The sequence below is a fragment of the Solea solea genome, chromosome 16 (genome assembly GCF_958295425.1).
Source record: "Solea solea chromosome 16, fSolSol10.1, whole genome shotgun sequence".
In the NCBI taxonomy this organism is placed as follows: domain Eukaryota; kingdom Metazoa; phylum Chordata; class Actinopteri; order Pleuronectiformes; family Soleidae; genus Solea; species Solea solea.
The window spans coordinates 10,382,064-10,399,784 of NC_081149.1; the positions used below are offsets into that span (position 1 = coordinate 10,382,064).

Below are 17,721 nucleotides of genomic sequence, written 5' to 3' on the forward strand. Positions count from 1 at the left end.
TGAATGTGTTGGGTCACAGACGCACCATTTGGCACCATAACGCACCAACAACGGTTGCATACCCGTGCTTTATTTCTGTGTAAGACAGTCATGTCATTGTAGTAAACATGTAGTCAAGTGTGTGAGCAAGAAAAGATACACATCTGTGAAAATACACACACACACGCACACACAATTCATCACAAACGTGGTTTTGGGAACCAGCTGAGTTCTGGTGTGTTTGACTGACACCAGCGGCTAATTAGGAGCCCACATTCACACACACACCATCAGTTTTTCTTGGGGTTTTTTTTGTGGTTTTTTTTGTGTTTTTTTTTAATCAAATACATTTTTTATTTAGCCTTGAAAAATCATTTTGCACCACTGTGTCTCACAATCTTTTGTTCTGGAATGGTTTCGGCAGGAACATGGTGTCGCTGGGCGCTGCAGATTCTCCTCAGTGTTTTGGTGAAATCCTGCAGGAGCCTGTTCAAATTAGCTGGAAGCCTTCACACGCACTCTCTTAATGACTCTGTTGGTAAACTCCTGAGATTAATTTAATTTAACCATGGGCCACGGTGCTTTGGCGGCCACATAGAGCTGAATTATGGATGAGGAAAGGTGAAAAATGCAGCAGTAGTTCCTACAGATGAAATCCCTTTTAATTAAATTCTACCTGCCACAGTAAAATAAAGCAATAGTATATATCAGTATATTGCCATTTCAGGCCAAATAAGTCTTTTACCAACTGCAAACGGTGACAACTGCAAGATTGCTTCATCCACTAACAGTGCCGGTGCCTTTGATCAGGCTCTAAAAGCCCTTTTTTCCTCTTCCACGTTCCCCAATCCAGTGATAATCTCATCATTTTCTGGAGCAGGTGACCCGGGTCATTCGCCTTGATGAGACACCCTTTCATTGAGCCTTGAAATAATGCCACGTTGGCTCCTGTGTGGAGCGTTTTTGTCAAATATGAGCCACCGTCATGAGTTGTCCCTCACTACATGTGAAGTCATTGTGATGGATTTTGGGATGTTGCCAATCGAGTCTTATAGTGCGTGCGCGTGAGTGATGGTTTCTTCCCAGCATAGCATAAAGATGCCACATATGTATTCAGAAGGACTTCTCTGGGAAGCTGCCAGGAGAAGCACATCTACCTCCATTTGCCCTTCATTCCTTTATTTCCATCCAGCAAGTGGGATTGTAGCAGCTTTTGCATACTGTAAAGGTATGGGCAACATTTCCTGCAGCTGTGTGTGATTAATAATGTTTCTGTCAGGGCACCCCATCCCCCACACCCTACCCTTACACCCTTCTGCGTCCCACCAGAACCATTATCCCACTCCCTGTGGGTTGGAGAGGCAACTTGTATCAGCACAGGCGGAGGCGTAGTCGACCTCTGTGCTCCCCAGCACTGGGAGAAAGATGAGGAGCAGATTCTGTGTGGCAGCGTAGGAAACAACCTCATCTCTTGACCGATGTAGTATCATCACCAGTGTTCACCAGAACCCCGCCCACCCTCCCACCTCATGACTTGGCAGTGATAAATTGTGCATGAATGTTTATTAAGTGAACGGAGCGCAGTCTCAGAGATGGGTAACATATTCAGGAGGATACACAGTGTACAAGACATTTTGCTTTTGGCAGCGATCTAACGAGAGTCTGTCCAAGAACAAGCGGCGATAAATGGCAAGTGGACAAAAGCGACACGAGAGGAGAGCTCAATGTCAAAGGTGGATTATCAAGTATTCTGATCTGTTACATTCAGGAAGCAGTATATAGAATATTCTATGTTCCACAGCCCTTCACTGAGGCTCTAATAATAACATTTAAAGTTAAATTATTGCCAGTCTGCACTTTATGAAGCACTTTAATATTAGTCCACCTGCAGTATATTATTTAATTTATACTGTGTGTGTAGTTTAATATGTTCAATATTCAATCTTGATATAGAGAAGTGGAGTAGAAAGTACAATATTCTTTAAATTGTACTGCAGGAGAAACCAATATATTAAAGTACGGATAACTCTAATTAATTAAAACATGATTTCTGTTTTTTTGCCTTTCACTAATGACAAATTATTAATTCTATTCTGCTATATAATTCTTAATGACTCAGGGAAAACGTGGATTAATGGCTCCATTATAATGTGGATTTTCTTTATTGTTTTCTTCCAGTTTGCGGTTAAAGCTAGAACAATTATTTGTGGATCGTAATCCATAGTCTTTGTAGTAAGGGCCTCATGCTATTCATATTTTTTGTTTATCTCCATGTTAACACAAAAGTACACAAACGCTTTCACATTTTAATGTCACACTAAAGCTGTCATTTTAAAGCTCCCTCACTCTCATCATCTCACGCTGAAGACACCAAACTGTGCTTCATGTAAATTGGCTTGCACTTAAATCAGAAGTCAAGTGTCTGCGGCGTGTGTGTGGAAGTCAATGCCGTGCTTTTATAGACACTTATTATTTTTGAATAATTGGAGTAATTCACTTACTGTTTTTTCCCCCTCAGAATGTGTGATGTGGAGCCAGTACAGTAAAAGGTAAATGTTGTACTTTCAGCTACTGTTTTTAAAAACCACACACACAGAACATGTCATCATGTAACCGCAGGGTCGTTGGTTCAAATCTGTGGACGAGTCACCAGCTGGGTTTGCCCCTGAGCAAGGCACCCTATCTCTCATTGCTTGTGTGTGTGTGTGTGTGTGTGTGTGTGTGCGTGTGTGCGTGCGTGCGTGCGAGCTGAAACAATTACTCGATTAATCAATTGTTAATCGTTTACTAAGTTGATCGTCAACTATTTTGATAATCAATGAATCGTTTTGAAGCTTTTTTCATGATTAAGAAGAAGATTTCTTTCATGGGAATATTTCTCCGTATAACAAAGAAATCATTAAAACTCAATCATTTTGGTTTGTGGACAAAACAAGACATTCGAGAGCATCGTCATTTCCAGGTTTGACGAACACCGATCAACATTCTTTTTTAACGTTTTCTGACATTTTATGGGCCAAACGACGTGAAAAGTAATCCTCAGATTCAACGGTTATAAAAAGAATCGTTAGTTGCAGCTCTGGTCATGACACCCTGACTTGATAAAACCTGTATTTGAGTAATTTGCCGGTATTTTCTGAAACTTTGCCACGGAAGCTTCTCCTTTACTGACTTTTCGCAGCACGAGCGCATTAAGGTATTATGTTTATATCTAGTTGAGCAGACGTGAGAGCGCTGCTGCCAGTCTTAATCCTGCCACTGTCTTTATTCCTGCCAACTCGTCTGGATTCCCTCTGCTTGACACCGTGTGTACCATACTCTGCATTTTCCGGATGCCACTTCCTGTAAACGGCATCGGAGGTGCCTCGCTTTCTCCGTAATGACTGATTGAATGAGTGATATGAGTGATTTAAATGGCAGATAACTGCCTCTGTGTGTGTGTGCATTTATTATTTATTAAAACTTACTGAGAGCTGTAGAGTAAGACGTATTTACATTTAAGAACCTGATTTCCTTGTTGTTTTGACTGTTGTCAAAACAGTTGGTGATGGATTCAGGAGTCTGTTAATTGTGACATCTGTGATTCATTTAATCTTTCATGTGAAATGATCGTCCAACAACTTTATCTTCAGTGCACACTTTCCCCCCTTCTATCATAAATGAATCATCCGCACTGTAACTGTCAGTCAGTGCAAATGAACGTTCTCTCTTTGAATGATGAATGAATGAAACACATGATCCCATTTTTTTTATTTTGTTCCTTATATGTGTACAGTGTGTGTGTGTGTGTGTGTGTGTGTGTGTGTGTCTTTATTTAAAGGGAGAACTTTACATTTACTTTTCATTAGAAGATCTCATTCATCACGGCTGCAACAAATCATTGATAACTAATCAAATTCTGGAGCAATTACAGACTATTCTCATCTGAATCAGCTTTTTGTTGAGCAAAATCACTATGTTGTTGCACTTGTGCGTTGTTGCCGTGACGCCACGGCACATCGCCGAGTCATTAATTGGGGGAAAGAATTGAAGAGAAATTAAAGAAAATTCAAAATTTTAAAGCGTCTTTGAGTGTTAAGAAAAGCGCTATAAAAATAAGATGTATTATTATTATTATTTAAAATTGATCCGACACGTTGCAACACGTGTATTCATGTGCCAGAGTAACTGCACTGCAGCGTCACTTAATGTTTTATTTACTCGTATGTTTGCTTGTAACTCAGTCAGTGCCCATTAAAGTCCACTGCTCTAATTATCTATAATTGATTGACTGTCACCGGGAAATGAATCAGCTGCACTTCATCGTTTTAGCGACACATTTGCCTCTTTCAGCTTCTTACGCGCAAGAATGTGCTGTTTTTTTCTGTTTCATGAGATTCTGGCCCTTTAGAAGTGTTGATACAGTAGTTATTATTAACAGAACACGTTTTTTGTACACATATTTTCTTGCAGTTTGTACTTTTTTTTTACCTTTTTGTACACACAGTAAATGATCAGTAGGGCTTTAATTATAACATGCATGCATATAATTAGGGATACACGGGTTTATTGACTGTCATTAGCCTCTAAAATGGATATTTTTGTGATCAAATGTAGTTTTTACGAATCCTGTAATAAATGTGCGAATTCTCAAAGGTATTATAACAGTGTGAAGGGCTGAAAGACTTTTAAGTACTTCTGTCCTTCTTTTATTTTGAAGATTTCTTTGCGTCTCGGCCATAAATGACCATCAGTATCAGCCAAATTGTCATTTTTAACAATGTTATCAGCTTTTACCCAGAACTTCACAACTCTCATCAGATATAACTAACGATTAGGGGGTGGAAATCACGATGTGATACACGATACCAATAATATCGCGATACAGATATGATTCTTTGCGTGAAAAGTTAATAAAAGTGCAGGATTTCTCTGTTTATTCACAACATAGAGAACAAAGTGCATAAAGTCTGTATATTGAACGTGGATGGAACATCTCTTAACGTAGCTTTTCTCCACCACTATCCCGCTGTAAACTCCCGCTTCTTCTGGGATGTAACTTAAGCCCAAAGTTTCCCTCATTTGTTTGAGCAGCGCCACCGCGAGGAGACATGAAGTAGTGACGCCCAGTTTTAGAGTGCTTTAATTTGTTATTTAATTAAAATATCTATATTTGCCCTGGCGTGTCGAATTATCGTATTGCACGAGGAAGGACGACAATAGATCAGAAAAGTGAAACAAAAGTAAACGTATGAATGATTCCCAGTGATTTGAAACAGAGAGAGAGGCAGTCAATCCTCAGGGAAGAGGGAGAAGCTCACCGCTTCTTCACCATGTGGATGGAATGTGATGTCGCGTTCCCCGAGCCTCTTCTCGTGAAGAGATCTGGTCAGTGGAACAAATGAAAACAGTCGTGAAGGCTCCTTCCCACCGGGAATGTCACTATAACCTACCGGGATCAGCTCCGACACACACACACACACACACACACAAGCTGTTTCCCCTGCAGTCTGACTGTTGAACATGCATATTCAAAGTGATATGTTGGACTCATGAATCTGCACGCTGACACATTTACATACGAGCTGCGCCCGCTGCAGCGCAGGCCGTGATTCAGGGTGACAGGTCTTATGCCACTTCCCTCAGGTTACCGAAGGGGGGGGGAGGAGCCACAACGTGACAGGCCCAGAGATGCGTTTCATTCACCGCCACCGTCCAATGACACAACCTGTCCTCTTCTCTCCATGTCCGTCTATGTATTCTTCACTTTAGAGTCAGGTCACGTGATCACTCCTTGTTTTGGGCGCGGACCAGTCGTGAGGCTGAAAATCATATGAATCGCCTCTTGAACACGTGCAGCGCTCAAGTATCTCGTCTGTGAAGGAACCATATATCAAGAATAAGTCGTTCTTAAGTGTGTGAAACATTTTAAAATACACAGTCCGGCATGAGAGACGCTCGAGCCTCGCTGTGTTTTAGTTTGAAGTCTTCACACAACATTGATGAATTATACATTGTTTGAAAGCTTTAAGTCTCCTGTTTCTTATCGTCGAGATCCATTTATCACCGACGCAGCTGAAGAACGGAATTTTTTTTGACTGTGGAAAAAATGTTTGTGCCTCTTTATCGTGACTTTGTTTTTGTTTTGAAGTTTAGACTTCAGACACAATGTCCAACGTCATTTCTGAGGACCTGGTTAAGTTCAGGGCTCAGATTTGAATTGTGGTTGAGGTTAAAGTACGTCGTTACATCCTGATGGAGCTTTCTCTGTCTCCGACGTTTACAAACCACAGCAACAAACATTTCGCAGACGACATAATGTCGCATTTCATTAGCATAATGATGAGATGTTCTTTAATTAACGTGCTTGCTAAGTCCCAGATCAGCAAAACAGTGTGTTTAATATGTCTTTCCTTTGTTATGAGCCTTTTCTCGCTTTTAGCACATTCAGCAAGATCCCTAGATTAAACTTGCCTTGTGTTTGTTTGTTATCATCAATATTCTGTTGGCGGCTTGAACCGAACCACATGCTGATCTCAGGCCCGTGTGGTGTCGCTGTCTTTTGATTTGTAGACCTGCCATTCTCCATCCTCCATCCTCTGTGTATCATACATTTATTTACCACTACTGTATTGATGGATTGCACACACACACACATGCCATTGCGCAGTGTTGCCAGATACATATTCCAGGTGGCAATGAACATAATCCAGGGAATAACGTCCATGCAGCATAACTAACCGACTAACCTTAAACTAATTTAACTCAATACTGGCTCCGATGCTTCAATCCATCTTGGAATATTGGATCTACTTTGTACAAAGGGCTGCTTCTCTTCAGAGCAGAGCTGCCCCTTTTTCTCATCTTGTAAATGTATTCCCGTTGTCATTTCCGCTCACTCCAACAAATCTTTATTAGTCAGAGGTGTCAGAGGAGAGTTTTAAAATCGTGAAGATTGAAACAGGTTTTCACAGATTTTTTTCCCAGCATCCTGAGGGGTGTTTGTGCGGCACGCGTCGTCTGCTCCGCTGATCTGCTGCATCTCTCACTGCGCTCTGTCGTGCACCTGCTGCAGAACAGCTGCCATGTTTAACACAGGGTTCAACTTTTTCTTTAAAAAAACCCCCCAAAAAATATATGAATATAATATAATATACTTTTGAGTATGTTTTTATACTTGAATATGAAGCTTATGAGCGGTGTGGCTGCTCTAATCTGTGAACATGGGAGCCTGAATGGAAAGCAAGGTGTTCCGTGATATAGTTGCTCTGCTTCATGCACGTTGTAGCCCACTCCCACTGGCCAAAAAACTGTTTATTCCCAGGTTTAAACGTGTCTTTTACCAGTGGGAATGAGTTTATTCAGCATTCGCTCTCAGTTCAAACGACTAGAATGTATTTATTCTTTTATTTTCTTGGTTTACTTGTTAGGGGCGCGGTGTTTCACTGTGCCCGATGGCCATGTCAGTGAGATAAGTAGCGTGACGTTGTACCGGGTGCACCAACAATGAACAGTGATATCGAACGCGACACAACAGACAACGACAGGGGACATCCAGGAGCGTTTGGTTTGTGGCTGTTTGTCTCAACAAGACGTCAAGCTTTGTATGAGAAGAGACTGAAGCAAGGGAGTGACACTTTTCTGAGCTGACGGTCGTGGGTCTAGTACCAGTACCATTACTCTGGTCCCCCAAGAAATGTACAGAAACATGGAATAGTTTGGGTCAGTTATTTTGGTACTACTCCTAATGGAAACGCAAAAAAAATATGTACCGAACTGTTCCACTTGGTGAAATAAATTTCCCTCTTTACTCTATTGCAATAATAGCAATAGTGTGATATTAGAGCTAGTACACGTTGATTCTGTACCTGATATGAAGAGTAGATACCCTTCCAGTGATTCACCCCCGCTCTCTCTTCTCTTCTCTTCTCCCGTTTGCTTGTCCTGTTTGGTTTCCCGGTGGAACAACACTTTTCCACCAGCTCCACTTATATACAGCTGCCACATGCAGCACATACTGTATGTTTGCTGCCAAAACAGCATTGTTTTGAGGATCGTGTGACCAACTGGAACTTAACACCCACTAATTCTGCTTAGAAAGAGGCTTAAGTTTGGATCTGTTTTGCGTTAAAAGAGTCTCCAGGCTCGATATGCAGGTTCATAGACCCGCAGCAAAGTTTGAAGTGTTGGAACGCTCACAGACCTGAATCACTTGGCCATGAGACACTGTCGGCGCAGTGAAGGAGGCTTGCAGAGATTTCATTAAGCACACAAGTCACCTTCATTATCTGCAGAGCTGCACACACGCACAAGTGATTTGCAGAGTGCTGCTGACACCGTGGAGAACATATTAGAATCCGCAAGGAGATCTTGTGTCACAGCAGTGCACAAGGTGCAAGGCATGCACTGAGCCGGCCTCCAGTGCTCGGGCCTGATTGGCCGAGCCGCGGCGGTCCGGCCGGGGCGAAGTCCCCCTCGCTCGCTGTCAGCGCAGAAGCCGAGCAGAGCGGCCAGGTTCACTGGCCGAGGATGACACTGTGTCACTGCACAGTTCACAACACACTGAGGCAAACACACACACACACATGAGGTCCAAAAGAAATGTGCAGAGAAAAGCAGAAGCAACTGAGGACATGTCCGAAATGTAGACATTTTTGTTGCCCGTGTAGTAATGATTCATCATAACAATACTCGAATGCAGACATTACTTCCATCTCATCAGTGCTGTGTCAGCGTTAGAGAGCCTTCACCCTCCCTCCCCCTGTTTACCTTACATGAAAGGTTCACGACCTCCATCACATTGTCACAGCTTCTTATTTAAATGTATTTTGTTTGTACAAGGATTGCAGCTCAAGGTGCTTCGCAATGAAAGGAAAACACAATTTAAAAAGCTAATACAACAATAAAACACAATGCAGGGTGGAATGAAAAGGAGAAGTATAACGTCAAAAAGTAAAAACCCTTTGAAATGAAACAAAAGATGCAGTAAAAATACAGAGTAAAGCTGGAGTAGAAAGATAAAGTTGTAAGTCTTCCTTCATAAATATATCCAGTGTTCCAGAGTTCCAAAGTCTAGGGGGCGTAAGTAACAAAGGTCTCCAGTAAACCAGCAGCGGACGGTCGCTACTTAGCTCATAATAATACACAGGAGAACAAACAGTGATTTGAATTTGCAGCCAAGTCAATTCAGATTCCCCTCACGTGTTGAGAACCCCCCGGCCGCTCAGTCTCAGTCTCTTCCTCGGATGTTTTCTGTGTTTTGCATCTCGTTCTCGCATGAATCAGCGTCTCACAGAATGATTCCCTACAAGACGTCACAAGTTTATGAAAAGCTACAGAGAGGCGAGTTAGGACTATTTTTAGCTGCTGTTGCATATACAACATGTTCCTCCAGACACCGAGATGCTCCGGGGGTCGTTCTCCGTGTTTACACTGACTCTGGAAAACCTCGTGCTTTTAAACTTTTTAACTGCCTCGTGAAAACCTCACTAAAGTGGGTTTTTGAGATTACGTCGCGGGCCGAGTCTGGATTGAGTTGAATCTAAAACACAAAAACCCGCAAATGCCCATAATAATAATGAGATCAATGACTTTTTTTTTAGCCTTGCAGTCGTGTGAATATTTGTATCATATTTCAGTATCATATCTTAATAATAAAAAGTATAATATAGATAATATACCGTACATGTCATTTTGCAGGGTTTTACGTGGACGATGATAACCTTCTGGTCACTATTGTCGTGATTCCACTGCAAAGACACAAACGTTTTGTTAGTAATAGACCGAGGAGCGTCCTGTACACACAACCGGTCTGTTTCCTCCTGCCTCCGTTTTAATGTGTCCACATAAACCAAAGCATCTTTCGCATTTCTCTTTCTATTCCTTCCTGTTACATCACCTACACATGATGTGTCTCCCAGGACGCTCCTGTCCTGTCCTCTCCTGTCCTCTCCTGTCCTGTCCTCTCTGTCTCTTCTCCTGGAGTCATGTTTAAACAAAGTAACATTCATACACGGGTGGGTTTCCATGGCCACGAGGCCTTCAGGATTATCTGAGCCGTGGCCCACCATGGTGTGATGGGTAGGAAGAAGCCCACAGGCGAGCACAGATGCTCTCATCATGCTTCTGTCGTGTGAATGTGCTGATAGCAGTACAGGCTAACACTTTGAGACTCTGTATTTAAAACAGAGAAAGAAGAATAAAGAGGGGATGGGGGTTGGGCTTCACTCGGCAGAATCACTTTAGGCCTAACTTTAAATATAGCTCTTTGCTCCGTCTGATTTTTCTTTTTTACTGTTTGTTTTTGGTTCGTGCCTCTGTGGCACGGGACTCCTGTAAATGCTGTTAGGAGTTAAAGAAGCCCGAAGACAGACCGTTTACATAAAGATTAACGCAGATGAAGAAGATCGTGTTTCTTCCGAGCACGATAACGACTTGTATGTCCGGCCTGGAGGGCAGAGCAGCAGCAGCAGCAGCAGCAGCTTTGTCTGCTGGCACAGTGTGAATGTTTCTGGATCTCATCATCACTCCTGCCTCCAGCTTGTTTGGAAGGATGCAACCTTTCAGCTCCAGCTACACGTGTGCGTCCCCATGGAGTCAGCAAACATGTCTCAAACACTAAACTGAGGCATTTGTTCCTTTTAGTACACACACATATATACGTATATGTATATGTATATATACATATATTTTTTTTTCTTTTTTTCTTATTCAGGAGGTGTGATACTGGGCAAAATCACTAGATTGGATAAAAGCTGATTATTTTCATCATTGATTAATGTGTTGATTACTTTGTCGATTCATGGAGTGTTTGGTCCATTAGAATGTCAGAAATTATCGGAAAGTGTTAATTGGTGTTTTCCCAGACGTCGACATGATGTCTTGTTGTGTCCACAATTTAAGATGAATCAGTTTTTCAGATTTCTTTCTCTTATAAGGAGCAAAGATACCAGAAGTCATCAGAAAGCTTGTTTTACGATTCATAGATTATCAAAATAGTTGACGATAATTTGGCAGTCAATAGTCAATTAATTGAATAATTATACAACCTAAAATCTGACACAGTCTAAAATGTCTAAATATCACGTAAAGGGTTAATTAAGTTCAGGCTTAAAGAGATGTCATGTGACCAGGACATGAGTGAGGGATGCAGTGATCATGTGAGCTATGTGAACATAGTATACAGTATGTATAGTGTTCATGACAGTAAATTATAATGAGATAAGAATAGTAGTATATTACCTAAATGCATGAATATATTTAATTATTGTCGTCTATTAAAGCCGATTAATAAGAAAAGACAAAAGCAAAACAGAGTTTAATTTAGAGAAATAGACTGTGTGTCGGTAGCTACTGTGGTGAAAAACACATAAGCCTCGTGGGATTCACTCCTCGTACAGCAAAATAAATTAAAATTTCCTTCTGACCAAGAAGCTACAGTAATTAACTCATTAAATCATGCAACAAAATCAACAAAAACACCACACATCATGACAGGCAGCATGCCCAGACAGCGCTCTGTGCTCTGTGCCTCTGTGACCATCTGGTCCATACTACATCGTCGTGTATGCCACTTATTTTTTGCCAGGTTTCCTTAAAATAAATAAAATAAAAAAATAATAATAATAATAATAATACATTCATGAGGCAAAATTGACCTTGAATTTTGAACTTTGAAGACCAATCGCTCATGAGTTCGGTAATCGACCCTGGGAGTGATTTTTGTTGTTGTTGATGTTATTATTCTGCCTCTGTTTTGGTCTTTTTGAGCACAAATGATGTGACATCAGAGCTGACTGAGGGAGCGTTAGTGTTTATACAGCAGCAGCACAGAGGTGTCCCATCAAACAGGCTTTTTGAGCAATCGTATTCATATTCTGAAACATTTTCATGAGCTCTCCTCTGTGTTTTCACTCATACACCGCGACCTGTTTGCAGTCTCCTCGCTTTACCAGCTCGGTGTGGATGTTGCCTTCATTCGTCCTGACATGAAACAAATCACACCCTGTGAGCAGCCCGGGCAACGCCAGATCTGAACACAGAGAAACACAGAGAAACACAGAGAGACACAGAGAGACACAGAGAGAGCGAGTCGGCATTGTGTGAATGCACGCCACATTTTAAAGCAAGGTTAATACATCTAATGTGGATCAACAGCAGGATGGGGCTGTGTTCTTCTGACCGGCTGAAAACAAACAGACATATCAGTTAGCAGTGAGATAAGACTGTTGTGGATTACATGGACTCTATAATCTATGACACTGAGATGATTTTTCCGTCTTTATTCTGCTGTTTACTTTATCTCCTCTTAGAACAGATGCCACACATAGTCCCAAACAAAGGAGGCTTTTGCTTAATGTAAATGAAAGTGTGTGTGGCACTGTGTGTGTGTGTGTGTGTGTGTGTGTGTGTGTGTGTGTGTGTGTGTGTGTGTCCTAATGTGATGAAGGAGGCTTCATTAGGTTGCTGTATATACACTGTGTGCCTGAGGCAGCCCTGAGGCTTTTCCCTCCAGCAGCAGCAGGTTTATGGAGAACATACTCTACAGCTCAGACATTCAGGCAAACCCTTATTCATAAGAATCTTAGTCTATGGCAATATTTACAGTATTTATCTGGATTCAAATAGTTAAACACTCAGCAGAAAAATGCATGGATGTCCTCACGGGCTCTTGTGCTAATTTAAATGTGTTCCTTTATATTATTTACTCCCCCCGTTGTCTTTGTTTTGCTTGTCTTCTCATCGGTGAACGGGCCGTATTGATGACAACGTTCTGCAAAATCCAATTTCGTGCACAACTAGACCTCTCAGCTGACATGACAAGCATGATCGGATGATTCAAAGTTGCACTGGCGAAGGAGTGTGACCGTAGGCGAGAACATATTGCTGCAACAGGGTTTGTTTTTTGACTGTTCTGCAGTCATTCAGCATGTTTCCCCTCTCCGCTCTCCCAGCACTCCCAGGCCTTTTCAGTCCTTTCTTTCCCTCCCAATTTTCGACATCCTTTAGGGGCTTTGTAGGAAATTTGATTGCTCAGTTCCGTTTACATTCACTCGCCATCTGCGGAATTTGGCTGCGAGTGTGAGTCTGAGTTCTTCACGCTGGCAGCTTTGCATTGACTGCGCTCCTTATCATCTCGCGCTTTGAAATAGAAGCACTGAAGAAAACCGCCAGTGCAAAGACATACTGTATACATACAGCGTGAACGCATTGGTGTCAGTCATGGACTGAGACCTGCGTGAGTGAGCGAAAGATGTTTTAACGGCGGTGGGAAAAAGAAGGCTGTTACCTGGGACATTAATAATGACAGCTTTATTTAGGCGTCTCCCTGTAAACTGTGACAGAGACAGTGAGTACAATACGGTCTAAATCAGCCATCATTCATTTCTTTCTTCAACCCCAGTACAAAGGGGATCTGTACCACAGCAGCACATTTATGACTGACATGTCACCGAATGTACATGCTTTTATAATTTAATCTGTTTGGTTAGGATTAAGTCAACGTCTTAGTTTTGGTCTAATACGGAGGAAATCTTCAGTGACACCACGTCTTAAAGCTTGGGTCGGACGGCTCTCTAGGAAAGTAGTTCATGGCGGAGTCTCATTTCCAAGTGGTTAAACATTCATGTTTTGGAAATGAGGCTCGGAACAGATGACCTGAAGTAACCTTTCCAGTTTTGACACGCTCAGTTTTTAAATCTTTAGCCAATAATCTAAATCTAGAGAATCTAAATTGTCCTTCTGTTTTTAGGTTGCTTTGCAGCATAGGATTGTGTACACACGCCTGTTTAGAGGAACGCCCGCTCTCACTGAACTGAGCTGTGATTGGTCCATAACTTCTATCACGGGCCAAGTTTTTGTGAGTGTCTATAACCCAGTTCAAAAATGTTAACTTTCGTTCAGTCAGACAGCAAAAATAAGTAGAACAGATGACCCAGGAAGTGTTGGAAACATGTTAAAGTAATGAAAAAAAACAACCTTATTTTTGCTGTTTGTCTGAACGAAACTTCTCCACCTGAGAGCGGCGTATCCCAGCTGTTCCCTCACATCACCCCTGGTGTCGCCTCACCCTTGTCAACCCAGATTACCTCATGCGTCTGTAAGGCAACGCTGACGGACGTGACGATGACAAGAGAACGTTTAGAATGTTTGAGTCCAGAGGAGGTTGAGAAGTACACGCCTCTCTCTCAGATTCATTTATTTACAAACGCTGAAAGGTTTTTGCAGCACTATGATCACTGACAATTTAAATATACATCGCCTACTGCAGCCTTAATCGAAGCGTTTGTTATGTAGACCTAATCACTCAGTATGCAAACCAGGTTTCCAGGATCAGCCTCCTGACATTTCTTATCTTCAAAAAGGAATATTTAGTATAAGTATATACTACTAGTATAGTATATAAGTATACTCAGGACCTTGAGATAATACAAACCATAGTAAATTGCCTTAACATAATCTATAGGTATACAATGATACATTTCTTATCACAACTGGATTACACATAGATATTCACAGAATGTAAAGACAGCCATACACTGAATAATGTTTACTTAAATAGTGAATAAATAATGTGGTTAAAGTGAAACCAGAGTTAAAGGCTCCGTGTATTGGCAACATTTCTCCAGATGGATGCACTTTGGAGATATTAAGATTATTATCATAAAGTACACATTAATACTGCTTGTCAAAGGTGATACTCGTGTGGAATAGTATAATTACATTTCGCTTTCACAGCATTCTCCAGTGCGAGCTTCAGCCTCAACACAAAATTCCGCTGTTACAAATGGAACCTAAGAAGACATAAAAATAGAGCGACTGCCACCCACTGTTACCACTTTATCTCTTCACCCTCATCTATTAAGATGTCATCTGCTGCGACAAGCGTGTCGAGAGACAGTGGTGAATTTAGCCTGAACTCTGTTTCACAGTTTCGTCGTTTGAACAACCTTGGCCTCTTCGGCTCTTGTTTCTGCTTTAACACAAGCGCCCTGACGGCAGAGTGATGGTGTCCGTGGTGCTGTCAGATGGTGGCTGAAGAATGCTTTACATAGACTGACTGATCACCCACATATTCAAGTATAGTAGCTGGAGAAATCCTTGTCCCTCGCCATTCACGTCACTGACATGGACAGAAATAATTATGAATGATTTGTCAGAGGAAACAGGGCCAGGGTTAATGCATGGAATACATTTTGTATGCTTTTGTTGTTGGATAACCTAAAATATTGGCAAAATATTGGTTTTTGATTGATTTGATTCAGATTGGATGCATGTGTGGAGGTTGGATATGTGGCGACATGTGCTGACTTGTAATAATGGATGAGTTGAGTTGAGAAGGTACTTTTTTTGTAGTGGAGATGCAACCTAAACCCCCCCCCCCCCCCCCATATACGTGAGCCCCCCCCCCGAAAGCCGCGGTATAGTTCGCACACTGATTACATCACTGCATCTGGATGTTAAAACACCTTCACATTTGTGTGACATTTAGTGTTAAAAAGCATGTTTATTTGTAGCCTGGGTGAACCCAGCTGAGTCTGGCAGCAATTTGATTTCACACTGCACACACACACACACACACACACACAAACATACACAAACACACACAAACACACACAAACACATCTGGCAGAAACACAATTTGGGCCAACTTTAGAATTACATTACATCCAACATGGCAGCCACTGAAGAGCAGCTGTCTTTCAATGTGATTCATCTGAGTCATTGTGTGTTTGCTTGTACGTCTATGCAATTGTGTACAGAGACATTTTGATCTATGTCCGTTGGTCACGCCTCTTGGAAGTTTATAGGTGATTACACCCTTTCCAAGTCAAGTCAATTTTATTTAAAAAAGCCCAACATTGCAAACACAATTTGCCCTGAAGGGCTTGACATGGAGTGAGAGAGAACTCCCCAAAAACCCTTGCACAGGAGAAAAAAACAGGAGGAGCGACAGACGACACTCATACTCCATCTCAAATGAGAGCCAGGCGACTTCATTTCACGTATTGCTGCCAAATTTGTGTTGTTTTGTGATCACAGTTACCTCATTAACCTCCAATCAGTTCATCTGTTGTACTAAATTTGCCAGATAGACAACCCAAAAATGTAGCGCCTCTGGTGTTGGCTGACGCTGGTGAGTAGAGGCATGAAAATATCAAGTGACGGAGGGAGGGATGGAGGGAGGGAGGGAAGGAAGGAGGGATGGAGGGAGGGTGTTACAGTGAGGACGGTGAGGGAGGTTGAGGAAAGACACCTGACTCTGAAGACCAGAGATACCACAGGTGGACAACACAATGACGGCGTTACCTTTATTATTCGTGTCATCGGGGACACTCGTTTGCAGATTATCAAGGATTCATGTCAGCAGCTTAACTCAAATTAAAGCTTAACTCAAATTAAAGATTAATTAGAACACGGAGTCGCTCTGCGCTGTGTGTGTGTGTGTGTGTGTGTGTGTGTGTGTTGAGCCGTGAAGGAAGAGACATGCCTCCCGCCTTTTTTTATTTTCCTCCACACAAGCTCAGCCAAGATCATCTGCCCAGCGTTCAGTCACTGCGATGCCAACGGTGTCTGTGCTTATCTGTAGTAAACAAGTTGAACTGCGGCTGGCAGTGGCATTTGGCCTCCGTGTGCTCTCCTTTATGACGTCGTGTCCGTGTGTGTGCGTGTGTGTGCGTGTAGATGCCGCCAGTAGACCGTACACAAGCTCAGACCCTTAAGTTTACTGTCGTTTCCTCTGAGATTTAAACAGCCCATAGCCTCAGGGTGAAAGCCACATTTCATTATACAATGCTAATTAATTTCCACGGGAAGTCATGTGTGCCACGCACTGATTGACTCGTTGTCACTCCCTGAATAGATGTCCACAACTCTAAGTGATGCTCTAAGTGCCAATTTCACGCTAGCTACAGGGGTTGAAGTTAAGCCATTAACTTTTTTTTTGAAGTGAAATGTCAGACGACTTTAATGGGACAGCTGCTAACCAGTCTCTCATTAGTGTTGTTGCGTTGTTTTTATGTCCCGGGGGATGTGTTTGTCATTTAAATTCTCCTAATGCCTCTCTTTAAAGGCCCAGTGTGCAGAGGTGAGGAGTAATGGATTACATTTACTCGTGTCACTGTAGTTACTGTACTTCGCTACGAGGCAAAAAAACTGAAAAAAACCTGAATTTTTTTTTTTTGTCAATGAAAAAAATGTAAATGAAGTGCAGTGGGACTGACTTGTGTAAGAATTAGTGACATCTAATGGTGAGATTAGAGACGGTCACAAATGGACGACTCCTCCACTCACCCCCTCACTTTGTCAAGGTTGCCAGGGAGCTTTTTTAACGGTGGCTGTCACATACCACAAAGGATGTCGTGCATCTTCATTTGTTTGTTTCTAAATGTGAAACGTATAGTGGTTTGTCCATCTGGGCTGCTGTGGATGACGGCTTCTGTAAAGCAAGGCCCTTGTCTGTTGGAGCAGGGAAACATTTATAGCATGCAGGGTTATGGTTAGGGTCGCGTTCTAGGCTTTTTAAAGCGATTACACATGAATACAAAGCAATTAATGGGAAGCATGTTTGCCAATAAACCCTCCTAAACGCTACACACTGGACCTTTAAGTCTGCTTGGCATTGGTATGATGAGCGCTGACAGACTCGACTCCTGACAGAGCAGAGGGGGGGGGGGGGGGGGATGAGCCAATTTGGCAGATCTCAGGTCTGTTTTGGCACGAGACAACGAGCATTGACAGTGAAGACGAGGCCTCTGTGCAGGA

At 42.2% G+C, this 17,721-nt stretch overlaps 1 protein-coding gene across 2 annotated transcripts in view; it reads left to right on the top strand.

The window, feature by feature from the left end:
• The window catches only part of gjc1 (gap junction protein gamma 1), a 54,887-nt gene that overhangs the window by 538 nt on the left and 36,628 nt on the right, over positions 1-17,721 (top strand). Inside the window, exon 2 of one of the 2 annotated variants that reach the window (XM_058652996.1) lies at positions 2,498-2,528. The exons of the other annotated variant lie outside the window; for it this stretch is intronic. The gene's annotated coding sequence lies outside the window, so the exon portion shown is untranslated. The remainder of the gene's footprint in view (positions 1-2,497; positions 2,529-17,721) is intronic. 2 annotated transcript variants of the gene reach the window in all.